General features: G+C 43.5%; 1 protein-coding gene across 1 annotated transcript in view; it reads right to left on the bottom strand.

Moving 5' to 3' along the window:
- sdad1 (SDA1 domain containing 1) overlaps positions 1-16,824 on the bottom strand; it is a 48,507-nt gene that overhangs the window by 28,073 nt on the left and 3,610 nt on the right. The window lies entirely within an intron of this gene.

Genomic DNA, 16,824 nt, shown 5'->3' with positions numbered 1-16,824 from the left:
CTCCCATTTTGCTTTGCACTCCAGAAGGCAAAGCAGGCAAAGATGCATCTTAAACTGCAGCACACATTTGTTTACCGATGACAATAACATAAAGCCGCCTATTACCAATAAGAAAGCTCCTTGGCTTTCCTCCACCGTCAAAGATTCCTGTCATCTTAGAATGGCACTTTTTGATCTCCTGCAGCATTATGTCTAAGGTAAGATCTGGTGTTATGGTGTCACAGAGAATGAAGCATCTGTGTGTGTTGTCGCAAAAGCCGCCTTCACAAATAAAGTATTTGACAAAACATTTTGAGAGCATATCCAAGGTGTCAGGAGTATACATTTCAATTAACAAATAACAAGCTACACATGCTGCCATTTTAAGCCATATCTCTAGATGTTTCTCTTTCTACCATGTGAGGAATCTGTACATCTGCCTCTAACCCTTTTATATCCTGGAGCCATCAATCAGCAGAGTAAAACCTACCGTGCTGAAAGAGATGGGGTACGGTCCCATGAACATGACATGAATAGATTGAAAGCAACACCTGTACCCTGTCTGTCACACCTCAGCTGTGTGTCAAAGGCAAGCAGAAATACCTGCCTGTGTTTGTGCTAATATTTTAATTTGCAGTCTATTGTACGTATGGTAGCACCAATCGCACAGGGACGCTAAGGTAGAGAATCATGCGGCAGGGACTGGATATCTGCAGCTTAAAGGTCCCATGTCATGGCCATTTCTACTGATCATATTTCCATTGTTGAGGTCTACTAGAATAGATTTAAATTGTGCAATTTTCCAAACTCACATTGGTTTCTCATACAGCATCTCTGTATAGTATGTGTACTCACCAGGTATTCACTCTCTGCCCTAAACGGCTTGTTGGAGCTCCTGCCCCCCCCCATCCCTGTGTGCTCTGATTGGTCGGGACGTTGCGAGGCTCGTTGCGAGGCTCGTTGCTGCTCGCAGCGGACAGATCTCCGGGTCGGCGATACAGCGAGAACAAGCTAAACTCATCCTGAGCACACACAAACATTCACAGCCGAAGTAAAAACAATAAGTGTGGCTTGATATTGAGTAAGAAAAAGGTTTATAACGCTGTGAGAATGGGTCTGCGGAGAGCATTTCTCCGTGATCCCAACTCGTCTATTACCAGCGTTCAGGGAGCTCTATGCAAGTCAATTGGGACTCCCTGTTAGTTAGCCAAGGGATCGTGGTGTGTGAGCTGCCCCGCGGATTGGTCCATTTGGGCCAATCCGGTCATTTGTTGTTGATTTGGGTGTTCACACTGGAAACAAACAATGGAAAATGAGAAATCCCCAACGAGGTGTTCTGGGGCAGCATAGACAGGTACAAGGGTGTACTTTGAGGGTGTTTGACTCTGCAGACCGTTTACATGCATAAAAACCTTCATAACACACAAGGGGGCGGGTGATAACCGGAAAAGCATGAAAAAGGGCGCTTTAAGATGCATGTTATGTAAGAGAAATCAATAAAGTGGAGCTGTTAGATGTCTGTGGTAGGTCATGCCCCTACAGATTACACCGGGCTCCTGCAGTGTTGTCCCAATAGCAGACAGGATTTGTACACACAGGCTGAGATGCATGTGGGAGTGGGGTTAGCGGTGCAGGGTTAGCAGGTCTAGATTGGTCCTGGTGGAAGGGTTGGTGTTGGGGTATAGAAAGGTGCTTACAGCTTAATATTGTTTAATTAAAATACAAAATAAATGCACTGAGAACACAGTTATTGATGATTTTAGATTAATCAATTCTTGTAGGATTCTCTCAAAGATCTTATTTCATTATTGAAGAGTTGGCCGAGAGAGCTGGATAATATCTAGCTATACCAAATGAGCAGGATTTGACAGGCCTTTAAGCTTTTTTTATATCTCCAGTATCATTTTAAATGTTTTACATGATGATGACATGTTAGGAAACGTCATGAGTCAAAGCAAGTGTTCATGAAAGAGTTGCAGTTAACACCCCGCTGTGGTTCATTTGAAAACCTTTTATCTACAAATTGTTACTTGTTAGAAGAGCCAAAGCGCTTCAATCTGGCTGGGTCAAAATGCACTCGTAAGTGAATCTGTTAAGATTTTTGAAAGTGTCTCATACGCTCAAGTTGTAAAGTTTGTATCAACTCACAAGGGGCCAGTTATCCTTTAACTGAATCTAGACAATAGTCACCCAAAGTTATTATTCTACCCTCTTTCGTCTTCTTACTTTGGGCAAAAGCTGTCCTTTTTCCCCTGCTAAAGACAAATTAAACTTTACTTATTTTATAGTTTGTTTAAATTAGTCCAAAGCATATTTTTCTCCATTAGTCACCATTTTGAGGGAAAAAACTGCATTCTTTCCAAAAAAGTCTGGTCAATTATGTTTGTATGCATACAGTGGTATCACATGTGTGGTTCTGATCCATTGCAGCTTTTAATCAACAAGTCTTTTCGTCTTGTTGTCCGTCTTGCCGTGCATTGAGGGTATATTTCCAGCCCTTGAGTGCCAAACCATGCAACATTAAGTGATATATTTTGATTAGTGACCCTGCCTCAGACACAGTGGTGATGGGACAGCTTTACACCCCAACAACTGCAGTGATGAGCGATTAGGCACCGAACTGGAATGAAAACTAGTGGACCTTGTAACATGGAAACAGTGTTACTGTATCTTACTGCAACAGCCTTTGACAGAGGTGTGAAATGTGTATGTGTCACATTTCATGAGGAGTGTGTGGGCGGTACTGGGTTTAAGCGGGAGAGAGATGGTCAATGAAAGTGAAAAAAAGAGAGGAAGTGTAGCTTGTTCAATCACATGCTAAGTGGCTCTATCGATCACAGATCTTCATCAAGTCACTTTTATTGAGTTGGAAAGGGGGGCGGAAAGGTGTTTTTTCTGGATTATTGCAGATACTGCAATTGAAATAACAGTTTTACAATCTCACCTTCAACCTCAATGACAGGAATGTATCAATGACTAATACTAGTTCAAATAATAATAACTGCTATGTTGGCCCATTTATTTGCAGTCTCTAACAGAGTTGGATCTTTTCTCAATTGATTAAAAAAAAAAAATAACACATTACCGTGAGTAGAAACTATTTTTCGGTAACTTTGTTTCCTAGAGTGAGATCAGTGTAAGGCTCATACATTATGAATCACTCAGGCACAGAAATGTACTGGGGGACCAACTGAATTTCTGCCATTCCTAAGAAAAGGGCCAACAGTTTGCATGCAGATTATCATTTGTCTCTCATCCCATATCCAACTGAATGAGCCTCTTGGTTAGGAGCCGCCGACAAATATATTCTGGAACAATGTTACAGCCCATTACTCAAATTGGAGGCACAGACACAGACCCGCTGCCACTAGTCCAGATGTCAAAAGCTTTTATGAAAATCCCTAATGTGATTCAACCTGATCCGACCAACAAAAGGCCTCTTGTATTTCACACAAACACAATCAGAGCCTGTGTGATTGCAGCTGCTGCTCCCCTCATTATTGATAGATGCACAGCAGAGAGAAACAGCGGAGTTCAGCACGTTTATAACCAAATGCCTCGTGATAAGCATCGGGAAGCCTTGCTTTATAACCTGCAGAGGTGCCGACGCTGTTCAATCAAATGTAGATGCCTTCTACGCTTGTGCTTTGTCGTTTAAATGGGGAACCTAATCATCGGTATAATGCCTCTTCGAAATCTACAACAAGAGCCTGCTCTTATTCTGGCTTGTTAACTTTAAGCTTTTTTTGTGCAGGCTGACAGAATGGTGACTCACTAGAGAGGCTACGATGTCAGTAAGACTTTGTTCACTGGTGGATTCTTCGGGCCACACATATTTCTTTCCTTTACCCTAGCTGCCAAACCACCATGCCCTGTGAGTTTTTTTTTTTTAATACAGGCTACAGGTGGGCTGCAGCAGAAAGTTTTCACATGGATTTACCAGACCACATGCAGTTACTTGTGTTGGGCAACTTTGACTTCCCTTCAGCTTCTGGCCTCATCACCCATCCTCTGCCTGGTAGTAAACAACTTTCCAACTGCAAGGATAGAGAAAATGCAAACACAGGGACCAGCACTGAGCATATCACCAGCTGTGGGGCTAAATGAAGGCCATTCATCACTGTAAACTGATTTAAGCAACTCAATGAAAATGCTGATGCTGCTGATCTGCTGATTACTTTAATAATACCCTTTAACCTTACAGCCCCTTAACCAAACTTATTTTTTGGTAGATTTGGAAGGCATACTGTACTACTTGGGTGAAAAAAGTTTCTGAGTAAAAGTAAGCTTCAAATGTGTCAGCTGCTAAGTTTAGCAACCCCTCCCCCCCTTTTTAATTCCTGGTTGTATCATTCATTTTGCATTGTTGCATTGTTCTGGACTGTAATCATCTTGGCTATGAGGAAGTGGCTTTTTCACAAGCTGTTTTAAGGTTTCGGGTGGTTTTTGAGGCTGCGGCCCCCGAAGGCCTTACAAGGGGGTGAAGGCTCAACCCTGCTATTTCATCTCCATATATAGTCAGGCAGCTCCACCACAAAGTCAGGGCAGACTGCCTGTCTGGCTCTGGACTGGGTGTGGCCCACCCTGTGAGCACACAGTGGGCAGAGAGGAAGGATGGAGAGTGCTTAGAGCTGCTGCAGCACTTTCTCTTGTGTAAACTCTCACCCTTGCTTATTTAACATGTCCTCAGAGCATGGCCTTAACATGGAAGTAAATGAGCATTTTAAAACCTCTCCACATGTGTTCTTCTGCCGACACACACATTTCATAACCTAGATGTGCTCGTATTAAAATTCCCCCTGTTGAATATCAAACAGTGTTGCATAAAACCCCCTGCTGCTTATATTTTACCACTAGCCTATGGGAGCCTAGCCGTCGGCTTAGTTGCCTTTGCTGCATGTCATTTGTCATGTTTATGTGACTGACTGGTCAAAGGTGTTTAAAAGGAAGGATTTTAACAGTGTTTCAAAGGAAAGCAAGCTCCCTTTTGCTGCAAGTAGATCAGGAGTGACAGCTGCATTTGCAAGGCTATGTTGAAGAGAGCAGGGTAGAGGGGAGAGCACATCCCCCGATATATGAGGCTCTTTGGGGCAGATGAAATGTTTCAACGTATTTACTGTATGTACAAGCAGGCCCACGAAGCATCCTCTCATCTCTCACTAATGACTCTCTTAATCTGAAATTCTCCCCCAAAAGTGAAAAATACACATACAAACATGCAACACATTCACAAACATGCTTGTGAAAGATGGAGGGCACACATGAAAGTGACAGGGAAAATTAAAAAAACATCACATATATGGAAAAAGGAAGTCAGAAACATTGATGATGCAAAAACAGAATTAAGCAGGCTTTCTCCCAGCATGCTTATCCTAGAAAATGGTTGATGTGTGAACTTCAGGTTCCATCTTTTCACCCCACGCCCCGCAGTGGGAGGTTTGCCAGTGAAGGCTCTAAGACGACAGGCATACACACACCACCCAACAGCGAAGACAACTTTCATAAACTACTAAGTATTCATGTGTCTACTTCATCTATGCCACCGCTGATAAAAGTCCCTTATAACTTGACTTGTAAATGCCACCCTGTTCTAAAAAGGGATTAAAGAGTGTGCCAACTTTAGGCATATTTGAAGGTGGAAATAAAACATTGGCAGAGATCTGTGGTTGTGTCGGTTGTGTGTGTTTAAAGAAGGATAGGTAGAAATTGAGATTATGTCTGCAGGAGGGTAGTATTGGCTGAAATTGGCTATTTTCTTCTCACTCGCTTGACATCTAGAGGTGCGCGTGTGAGGCATTATGAATTCATAGGCTCCGGGGAGCCAAATGAGGTCCCGTCACATAGAATTTACACGAGACAGAAATCACTTATTCTCAATGTATTATTTTTTCGTGGCACTTCCACGAGAGGTTACCAATTTTTTTTTGTTGCAATGCCTCTTCCTTCTCTTCACTTTCCCCCCCTTCCATCCTCCCCCCCAATATAATCTTCTCCATGGGGCACAATTTCCGTGGCAACTTGGTCACACTTTTGATTCAGTATACTATAGCCTCAACTTATTCAAAATCCAGTTTTCCTGTGCCGTCCTTTTTCCTCAGTAGGTCGCCTATCTTAACAGCACCACAAGCAAGCTGTAACCCTCTCCAGTTAAATGCCAGGCCCTGTGCTGTAATAGAGGGCACTCGGAATGGGATTTGTACATAGCGTGGATGAAGCAGACGCACAGTGTAGCAGTTTGAGTGGTGGACCTCTGGGGACCTCCCTGGCCCACTTCCTGAAAGTCAACATCAGGCCTCATGTGGTATCGTGTGCCAACTGGGAATTGAGACATGATGGATGGACTGGGGGTGGGATGGCGCTCTTAAAGAGGCACTATTGAGATTTACCCTACCCTACTTTTGTCTCTGGCATGTTTTTTTTTCATGGCCATCTTGGAGTCAAGAGCAGCCTGTTCTTGTCATACACGGCCTATTCCTGTCGCAACAGCTGGGGCATTATTGTGGCGTCCGATCTGCCCCCCCTATGTGATCCCATAATCGCAGTTACAAAGGCTGTCTCATTTTACCTATAGTATGCGTGACTTCTCTAATAAGCTAAACATTCCAGAGCCTTCATCTGATGCATGTATGTCATTCCATTATACCCACTACCCATATTCCACTCCAACCCATTCCTCTGCTGCTGTTCATTCCTCCGTGGCTTCCTTTATTCCCATTGCGCCTTCCCTCCATTCCCTCACACTTCAGTCACCTGATACCCTTGATGGAGGTTTTCCCCCAGGCCCAAGGCCAAGCGGTTCTCCCTGTAGGCTCAATGCCTGGCTAGGACCACATGGCACCTAAAAGAGCTCGGCTGCACCACCGGGGCCGTGGCCCTTCGTGTTCCTGGAGGTCACACGCCCTGACACAGATGTTTCTTGTTTGTTCATTTGCGTTTTCTCTTCAAACATGGCTAATCCCTCCCAGCAGCTCCTCCTTTTTCTTCACTGAATTTACTCAGGTGTTCATTCAGCCTATTCATTTAGTCTGTGGAATGCAGTTGAAATCCCAGGTTCACAGGGCGGCTGTATTTCATGAGGAAACTGGGAAGTTTGGATTCCAGCTTGGATTGCTTTTTTAGGGGCTCAGGGTTAAACTGGGTTTAAACAGACATGCTTTTGAAATGGAAATCTTCATGTTAGTGCTGCTTGGGCAGCAAGTCTACAAAGCAGGGAGGAATCAGTGATCGGGAAATCCTCCCTATCTCGGGTGGAGATATAAATCAGCCCCCACTGACTATCTGCAGACTGTCATAATCGCTTTGTCAAACCCACAAATTACATTGCCAATGGACAGTTGAAGCTTACTGGTTCAGAGCGATAGGAAAATAGAATATAATTAAATAACAATCGGATATGTATTTTAGCTTGATTAGCCCCTCTTGTGCTATGGTTTAGGCTAGTTACACTAGGTTTACATCAATAAAATATGAAAGTGTCGGTGAAGCAGTTGTGCAAACACAATTTCTCTCACTATGAATTCCCCAATGTACAGTACACTGCATAATGATTAATAGAAACATTAGAAAGCAGCTACTAATTACCCATGATTGCTTATGAAAAACCAAGCCCATAAATAAGCATATTTATGTATACCCAATTGGAGTTCTTTATTCCGTTTGTTTAACCTATTGTTAATGTGTTTGTTTTGCCTCAGCTGTATTTTCAATAATTATATTACTCATCAACATTTCAATGGGACTCTTTTTTTACTTTTCTCAGGTCACAGGCCTTTCATAATTGATGTGCTAAATCCTGGATGATGAATCTATTAATATCCTCTTGTAAATTACTCTTGTGTCGAGCAAGCCACCTTTTATTTATTACCCTGATGCTTTTATAATAGGAAAGTTAAATCAAAACATTTTATCAGACAAAATATTGGGACAAGATAGTTTCTATGTTAGCTGTCATCTCTCTGCTTACGCTCTGCAAACACGCAGAGTTTAAAAAAAACAAGACACAAAAAGAAATATAGGAAAAAAAATTGTTTAATCATTTAAAGATTTGGAAAGGAATGGGATGAAATATATAGGACGAAGAAAAAAATCAATCAAAAAAAGCTGTCATGGGGGCCGTTCGAGCATTTCCATAGCCGTTTTAAGGCTTCGGCATACACTTCAAAGAGAAGCTCTGATCCACTGAGAGGGGTTGGAAACACATTTTCATCCATTTGGTTAATTTCTAGGTGAAGTAGCATGTGTAAAAACGTTGCAAATACAACTAAAAACCATCTTACGGCCCGTCCACACAGCGGCGTTGGAAGCTTCTTCCAACGCTTCTGCCCATTCACTTTGAATGGGGTGACGTCACTTTTCGCCGAACTGCATTGTGGGAAGCAGAGCGGAGCTTTCCTGGCGTTTCAGGCTGAAGCTTCTGAAGCTTTCGGTGGAAGCGTCAGCCAATCAAATCATATGCCAGTACAAGCTCTAGCCAATCAAACTGCTGCTTGTGTGTCAGGGGCGGGAGCATTCATGGATTGCGTTGTTGTCGAGCTTTCAGACGCGCCCGCCGCCACAGCTTTCTTTTGGAAGCTGTAGTGCTGACGCGTTAGATGGCAGCTCTGAGCAAGGAAAACATGGTTTTTTTGTTGTCATGCAGAACATTGTGCAAGTAAAAATTGCAAACATAGTCTTACAAATTCGTCACGCCTTGCTCACAGTAGGAATGTTTTTTTGATGTTCACCAAGAGTGTGTGAATATAGGAGAAGGGCTCCTCAAAGATGTAATTGCTCACGACTCCCTTTATTTTATATGTAGACCTCTTCATCTTATTGTTCCTTCTCCACAGCTTAGTACTAATGTACAGTATACGTTTCGGAGGTCCTGCCTGATAGCTTAACCTTGCGACCTTTTATTAGCTGATTTTTACTTGCCTCCCATTGCTTCATCAGTGTGCGACTGCAAATGGAATGTTGCTGCTTATAGCCCATCCTAATCATTACGCCGAGCCATACTGACCTGAGTTACTCTCTAACCTCCACTGGAAGTCCACACACGTCATTGTTTTCAGAAGCCTGAATGCACACCTTGTTTTTATTTTCACTCGTTTCATGTTCACTCAGGCTCGCGTCCATTTAACGGCCTGGTGGGCAAGCACATATAAAATAATCTGAATAATAATTTTGCTTTTTCTATTGTATCCAAGTTTAAAATAGCACATTCACAATGTTTCTTCAATATGACTCTTTTTTTCCGTTTACCGTCTGTATTGTTGTTTAGTTTTTTTGTTGTTGTTTTATTTTATATATTATTAAACCCATTTATGGTTTTTTTAATTTACACCTGTTCCTATACAGCCTTTATGGTTACACCATTATTACACCCGTATCTAACTATTTCATGGGGATTATATATAGTACATTACAATGCTGCAAATGGCATAGCCTTGTAGTTTTGATAATCGTAAATATACTATAATTTATGTGATAAAATATTGATTACAGTATGATGTGTGTCCTAGTTTATGTGTCCTCAACTGCATGGTATTATCTCAAAGCCTACCTGTATGCTGGGTGCTTTACCGAGATTTAATGTGTTATTCCATGATGGTTATTGTGGGTTCCGCTTTCTCTTATAATGTTACTGTGTTAGCACAGGTGCAAGCCAGTTAGCTTTTGATCATTTCACATCCAGACTAATGATTTCAGACCAGCCTACTATAAAACCTAGCTGTGGGGATGACCACATACAGAGAGTGCTCGTGCATGTATGCATGTGAGAAATTACACTCTTACATAAGTTTGTTCTCTACATAATTGGCTAGAGAGCACTTAAAATCATTAACAGATGTTTCGTTTTGTATGTAATGTTAAGCCCTTCACTAAGAAAAAAAGGCGAAAGGATAGTAAGAAAAGACATGCTGTGTGACGTGGTCAGCTCGGTTGTCAGTGTCACTATGGAAAAGAGAACAGAGCAGATACAGTCGACAAGTGTGCAATTGGCAGACATTAAGCAATTAGTCGCCCAGGATTACAGGGCCGAAGATTGGTAATCAGTCTCAGATAGCTTGAGACGTAGGTGTCTCGTTTACTGTTTACATGGTCACAAACACGGAATCAAAGTGTGATAAATACATTTCACGCCTCGTGGCTCCTCCGAATGACGGATCATGGAGTGGTAGGGGTGTATCCTGTTTGCATCTTTTTCATTGTGATAATAACACATTCTACGGGTGTGAATTCAGGTAGCTTGCTGTGTAGGAAGGCACACGATAAATGTTGTTTCTGGCGTGATGATCCGATTGAGTCCAGGGGATATACTTGGCATCCTTTGGTAAATTTTTCGTGGGGCACGCTCTCACAAGATACCAGACGGCGACGCAGTAACTAGGCAAAGCTTCAATCGAACCTCTGTTGCCACAGCCCTAATTCAATCTCCCAGGTCAGTCACACTCTGCACTGACTGATGGTACAGGTTATATAACACATTTTTGTTCTGACGGTGCTCGAGTGGGGATGGTGTGACAAAAGTCAATCGTTTTTTTATTGGAAGCCCACGAATATGCACCAGTAAAATTATTATGCAAAATGGGCCATATTCTATCCACCATTAGTCACAAACAAACAATCACAAAAGCAAACTGTGAAATGGGAGCTGTGGTAGCCACGAGCACAGGAAGAGAAACTTGAGAGAGAACAATAGGTAGTATGGACATATAGTATCGGTTGAAGATGAAGAGATAAACATCAATCGAAGAAGGAGGGACTTCAAAGTGAAACACAGCCAACATGAGATCTAAGAAAAGGCGATAGGTGTTAAAGGGTGTTGAGAAAAAGGCATAAAGAGATGCCAGTAGCGTTGCGGTGGGAGACAAGAGCACAGATGTGCTTTAGATTAGCCTGGCTCGAGGAATGAGCCCATGAAAGAGGCCAGATAAAGTGAACCCTCGGCTTGCACGCTGTCCCTGTGGCACAAGCATCGTCTTTGTGTGCCCCCCCCCCCTTTCCCAAACCTCGCACAATGGAGCTGCTGGGTTTTTCAGACACTCAATCAGACCAGAATAGAAGCGGGCAGAAACAAGTCAGCCCCTTTACTCTAGAAATGCTCGCTAAAACTAGGCTCGAGCTCCCAAATTCGCTCAGCTCCCAGTGCTCTGCTCCGTGACTCCGGTTCGGCCTTAATATCCGGGGCCTGGCATTCAGCTAATGATCACAGTTTCCTTTCTCTTCCTTCTAAACCCGAGTCAGTGGAGGCTTGCCTCTCTTAAGGCTACAAACTGGTCACCATGACATTCCCAAATGTCGAGGGTGCATCCATAACTCTCTCCTGATCTCACTGGAATAAGATTACAATGTACACCATTTCATCATACCTACTGTGTCTCACCTTGTCTCCTTTTCTTACAAGTGCTAATCATTATTTTACCCCTTTCCTCACTCTTGTGTTAATTGCCGACGTCTTCTTCTTCTTCTTCTTCTTCTTCTTCTCTTCTTCTTCTTCTTCTTCTTCTTCTTCTTCTTCTCTCTCTCTTCTTCTCACCGTTCTCGCTAGCAGGTGCACATTCTTCGTCAGTTACACTCGTGCAGTTAGCGCCGACCTCATTCGTGGTTGTTCTTGGACACACTCTGTTTCTCTGGCGGGAGCTGCCTGTCTGCCCTGTCATCTCGGTTACTGTAGAGAGCGGCAATAGTGATGAAGTTAAAAGCGCTGGTTCAGTCTTTTACTGTCTGCGATTCCTTCTTCGCCTGTTCTGTTGTGGTAGCGGATGCAGTGGATGAGCAGTGATGTCCGTCCTCGTTCGTTTCTCTCCTGTTGCAACATTCGAAGCTTTGGGTGTTCGCTCTGTATGTATGTCATCACCAGATGGTCTAATGCTAGAGCATCACAATAGAATGGTTCAGGTAATATGTTTGTCCTACTACTTGCGCCAGCGGGAGCCCCACACAGATACTACACACACATGCGCTCCACGTGGAGCGCGACACACGGACACACAGCCAGCCTACACACACATATCATGTGTCGGCACACACCCAACCACGACTCGACGTATCTCCAGCCTCTGTCCTGGGGTTCAGTGTATGGTCGCAATGGTTTGTTGGTTGTCCTACTCTATTATACTTTATGTATATATTGATCATTTCTCTGTTGTGTCGTAGGGCGGGACTGTTCCACGGTCATTCCGAGAAAATTGAGAATTTGTAAAATCAACTAGTTGTCGCTCCTAGATGAGACCTTTTTTGTGTGTGGGGCACGTGGAGGGCGTTGACTGCGTCGATGCGTTGAGACCCCCATTGCTGCGCTCTCTCTGTGTTGACACCCACGTCGACTTCGTTTAGCGATGTAGTTGCCTAGCCACATGTTTTGGGCAATTGAGAACCATGTTTTGGGTGCCTAGCATCTCGTTTAGGTGAATATTTTTGTATCGCGTATTGCTGATGAGGTGTTTACAGCATGTTACATTGAGCTTGAGCCATGGATTGTAGTTTTATATAGGTTAGATTTACATTGTTTAGATTATAGGACGCATGGTAACTCTGTAATGATTTCAAGTGTTTTAGAGCTCTTGTCTTTCCCAGTGAACACATTTGCGTCATCTCCCAATGTCACAATGCACTAAGTAATTTGAGTGGAAAGCTTGGGAGTTACCAGGATTACTTGATGACACAGTATGTCTGGGGTGTTCATTATCGGGCGTTGGACTTGTATTAGTGTATGATGCCAAAGTGTGTACAATCTGAATGGTTAAACCAACTGCTGCCCTAAAAACACCTCAGTGTCACGCTCCTATTCCACGCATGCTTATGTTAGACGTGGGTTTGCCACCAAACACTATTCCCCACCCTTATTTTTTGCCATCACCAGTTATGCGTCCTGTAACACTGCACTGGCTGCTGATCCGTCATGCATGCAAGCCGTCACCATAAATGTGGTCTGCATCATCTAATAAGCCTCTATTCATCCATGAATGACAGCCGGACCTAATCTGAAGTTGGACTGACTTAATTCTTGATTTGCCAAGTGTTGCGCGGCTTCCTCCAAACACGAACCAACTCGGCCTTTGTAGCGGTGGCGTTTATTTTTACTCCCTTTATTCCCACTTGAGGTCCATTTATCGTATTTCCAACTGTTTTGTTTCTCTATTGCACCTTCATCCTCTTCCACTTCCTTTATGAATAGTATTGAGTGCATGCATAATTTAGGGAAGCAGCCAGATTTACACAGCTCTTGGTGTCTCTGTAGTGTTTGTTTGGTGACAATTCTACTTGTTTACGTATATCAATTGACGTGAGTCCGGGAGCGCGCGGGCCTCGCGTGCTGCAGTGCCTGATGATGGCAGAGGTTAGCAACAACTCTCCTACAGTACAGGAGACTCCACATGCTGCCGAGGGAACTTACTGACTACTGTAGCCTTCAACACCCATATTTCTTCGTTTTCTTATTGGCTTCTGCGGAATACTTGCAGGCATGTAATAAACCACGGGAGTCAGTTGTTCGGTCATTCATTGATGGTTGAGGACTCTGCGATTGACCTCACACTGTGTCTGCCTTCAGGATTAGCTCCGCTGTGGCGCTCGTGTTTTGCATGCCATAAATGTGTCTTGACATGTCCTATTTGGTTTGTTCTGTCATTAGCAGTCGAAAGGGGGAATTCAAAAACTTAGAGAAGGATACTGCGGGTAACTTGGTAATCGTTTCATATTTCACAGGAGGGACCGCATGAGCATGGTTGCTGGTCCATTGCGCTCTTCAGTAAATGGGCGTTCTATTCATTTTTATTTCAGTCGATGGAATTGCTCAAAACTGTGAATTTTGCTCTACTTCCATTGCTGTATTTCAAAAGGGTTTTGCACTTCCGCTAGGAGCAGAACATGTTATGCGTTTTCTAATACATGGCGAGCTTTCAGAACTTGTATTCGTTTTGGGCTACCTTTGTTTTATTTGTCTGAATAATATCTGTTGTTATAATCCTGTATTGGTTTTGTTCTGGCAACATTTCACTCGCGCGAGAGCACTAAAAGATAACAGCAATTGGCAATCAACTGATCCTCGGGCAGCTATTACCTAACAATTCCCACATATCCTTTGTTTGTTCCCCTAGGGTTTTTTTTTATGATTGAAGGGAAATCTTTGCCAAGTCCTCTTTAATGGAACAACTTCTGTCAACCGGTTCCCTTCATACAGTCACTTGTCAATTCCACCGGATGTGCTGGGTTTTCAGTTGAACCTCAAGTATTTGGATATTCCTAAGTTGGTTATTCTGATTATTCACAAGGAATTGCAAAGTTATCCTCTTCGTAGTTGATATTGACACTGTGGATTGTTTTTCGTTATAAATATTGAACCCGCGACGTTATCTCAGACGTTGGTTGATTTTATCCCGACTTCTAACTAGCCTGATGGATTGGAGCTTTAAACTATTCCTGCTCATTGACTTGCTGTTATTAGCTTTAAGTGGCGTGTATGTGATCTAGGCTTCTGTGTGTATTCCAGCAGTATAATACCGCTTGGGTCATCACACTTTGGGCTCGGTCTGCTTTGTTTTCTCTTCTTTCTAGTTCCTCTTGGAAGTTCACGTGATAAGGCCATGTGGAAATGAATGTGTACCTGTTTCGTTTCTTTCTTGTCCATCTGATAGCCGAGTCCAGATGCTCATCGTGTTCCTAGCCTTTCTGTGTTTGTTTGTGTGGACTGATTGCAAATCCGCCTGTGGTTTATAGCCTCCGGGTTGATAGTTTATTCCCTTGTTATGTTTAGTGTTTGCGCTTATGCGGGTTTCCATGTGAAATGTACTTGGTTCATATTTGGAACCTGCTAGTGTAAGAGTGGAGTACGTGTTGATAACTGCGCGAAAGGGAACGTGTCAATGTGGGGTCTTGGTGCCAGTACCGTGAGTGTCGCCTGCTCGCATGAGATGATAGCTAATAAGTGGTGTGTCGTGATGTGTGTGTGTGATGTGATGTGTGATGTGTTAGTCCCCGTCGCAGCGACCTGCAGGTGTAAAAAGTCAACAACTCATTGCATTGTTTTTCATACATACAGTATGGACTGGCACACGTAATTGGCGTTATTACATTAATACCTCAATATTGTATCTAGGATCAGAAAGTCTTCTTGTTCTATGGCTATGACATTTACAGTGAATGTGTGAAACCCTGTGTGTGAGATGCTTTCCACTTTGGTGAATAAAGTCCGGCTGTTATTGGAAAATCTTGCTCGCCCCCGTCGGGGAATCGAACCCAGGGTCTTGCTGGTGTGCGATGCAGTGTATGTGACTGGTGGGGGGGGTTCCACATATACTAGACGGGGAAGCTCCTGCTGCAATCCCTAACACGTCAACCTATGGTGGCGCTCTTCGAGTGGGTGTGGTGTTGCTGATGTTGTGTGTTGCTAGGATTGTTGCACTGTGTGTAGAAGTATATACTGTGTTGTGTTAGCGATAGATTGTGCTTGAGGTCTACTCCGCGTCGTTTGCTAGCTCTGTGTTGACTGGTTGTGATGCCAGTGTTGATGATTCCTCTCGTAAGTCTCAGAGAGAATTAATTTCGATCGGTGTGCGTCGTTCTTGTCGCAGCCTGCTTTTTAATTAATAGTGTGATATTATGGTATGACACGTAGAAACGTGCCGTCCGGGTGTGTGTTTGGGGCTGTGTGGCGACTAATGTCCCGCCTATTTGGATCAGTCGCTTGAGCTTTTTTTTCCAGACGGAGTGCTGTAGTGTGGCTGCTCAGGCGCTGTCGCTCTCCACGTTTATCACGAGTCTCGATAGGTGTTCGGTCCCACGCTACTATAATATCCGCGTTGGTTGTGAAGACAGTTCTTCTGATCAACTTCAGAGATTCATGTGTGTTATCGGATCTAGATTAGTTAAAAACCTTGTCGAAATATGGCGCGCAGTTGAATTTGAGTCTTTTCAAGAAATGCCTGTTGGATGGCAGCAGTTGTTTGCTGAGCATCCTTGTACTCTGCTTGGATGTAGCGTTGTCTCCTGTTGGGTTCGATATTAGGTCATATATGTGTTGTCCTTGAACTGAAGTTGTTTGAGAATGACGCAAGTATGGCGTTTGATGGCCTGTTGGCGGTGTACTTGAATTCCAATTTGGTTAGCTTTGTCATGGATGTTATAATGATGACCTTACGAAATTCTAGTGGTGCCATGTTTCAGGTACGTGGCTATCTGAAGTGTTTCCAATGGGGCCTCGTTGGTGGCTATCTCGTTCGCATGATGTAGGACATAGCATGCTTCCACCTTTTGTGAAAGATTAGTCGGGCGTTTATTGAGAAAGGATTCTTCCCCGTCTCGGGGAATTCGAACCCCGGTTTCTGCGGCGTGACATGCAGCAGAGATACTGTCCCACTGATATACGAGGAACGCTATAGCAGCAATCCGTAGCGGTCGGTCAACCCTAGGTGGCGCTCTTCAAGGGGTTACAGGGTCATTCCAGGTAGCATTTGGTTCAGTATGACAGGTTGTTGTTACGAAAGTCCCATGACGCTGCAGCTGGGCTGGTCCAGTGTAGAATCTCCCGATCTCAGAATCAACATGTGGTCCGTCGTTTTGAAGGCATTACAATTAATAGTAATGTTTATCTACCACTGAAATGTGTAACTTAGCTTTTCAGCAGTTTCTTAGTGTAGTTGGCATCACGTTCACTAACACGCCGGCAAAGGTCCCCGGCTCAAAACCGGGCGAGAAAAATTCTGTGCGATCCTGATCAACTTCAAAGGAACTCAACCAAGAAGAGTTATCGGAGATCGACAGATTTAGAGTAATAAAGCACTTTTGCAGAATATGGGCAGTTGAATGTTGAGTCTTATCAAGACAATTGTGATGAGTGTGTGTGCTGAGCATTAGTTTTGAATT

Source organism: Notothenia coriiceps, unplaced genomic scaffold (assembly GCF_000735185.1).
Source record: "Notothenia coriiceps isolate Sejong01 unplaced genomic scaffold, NC01 NC01_scaffold00023520, whole genome shotgun sequence".
Classification (NCBI taxonomy): Eukaryota; Metazoa; Chordata; class Actinopteri; order Perciformes; family Nototheniidae; genus Notothenia; species Notothenia coriiceps.
The sequence above is the reverse complement of the archived record's forward strand: the minus strand, read 5'-3'. Positions and strand labels throughout refer to the sequence as shown.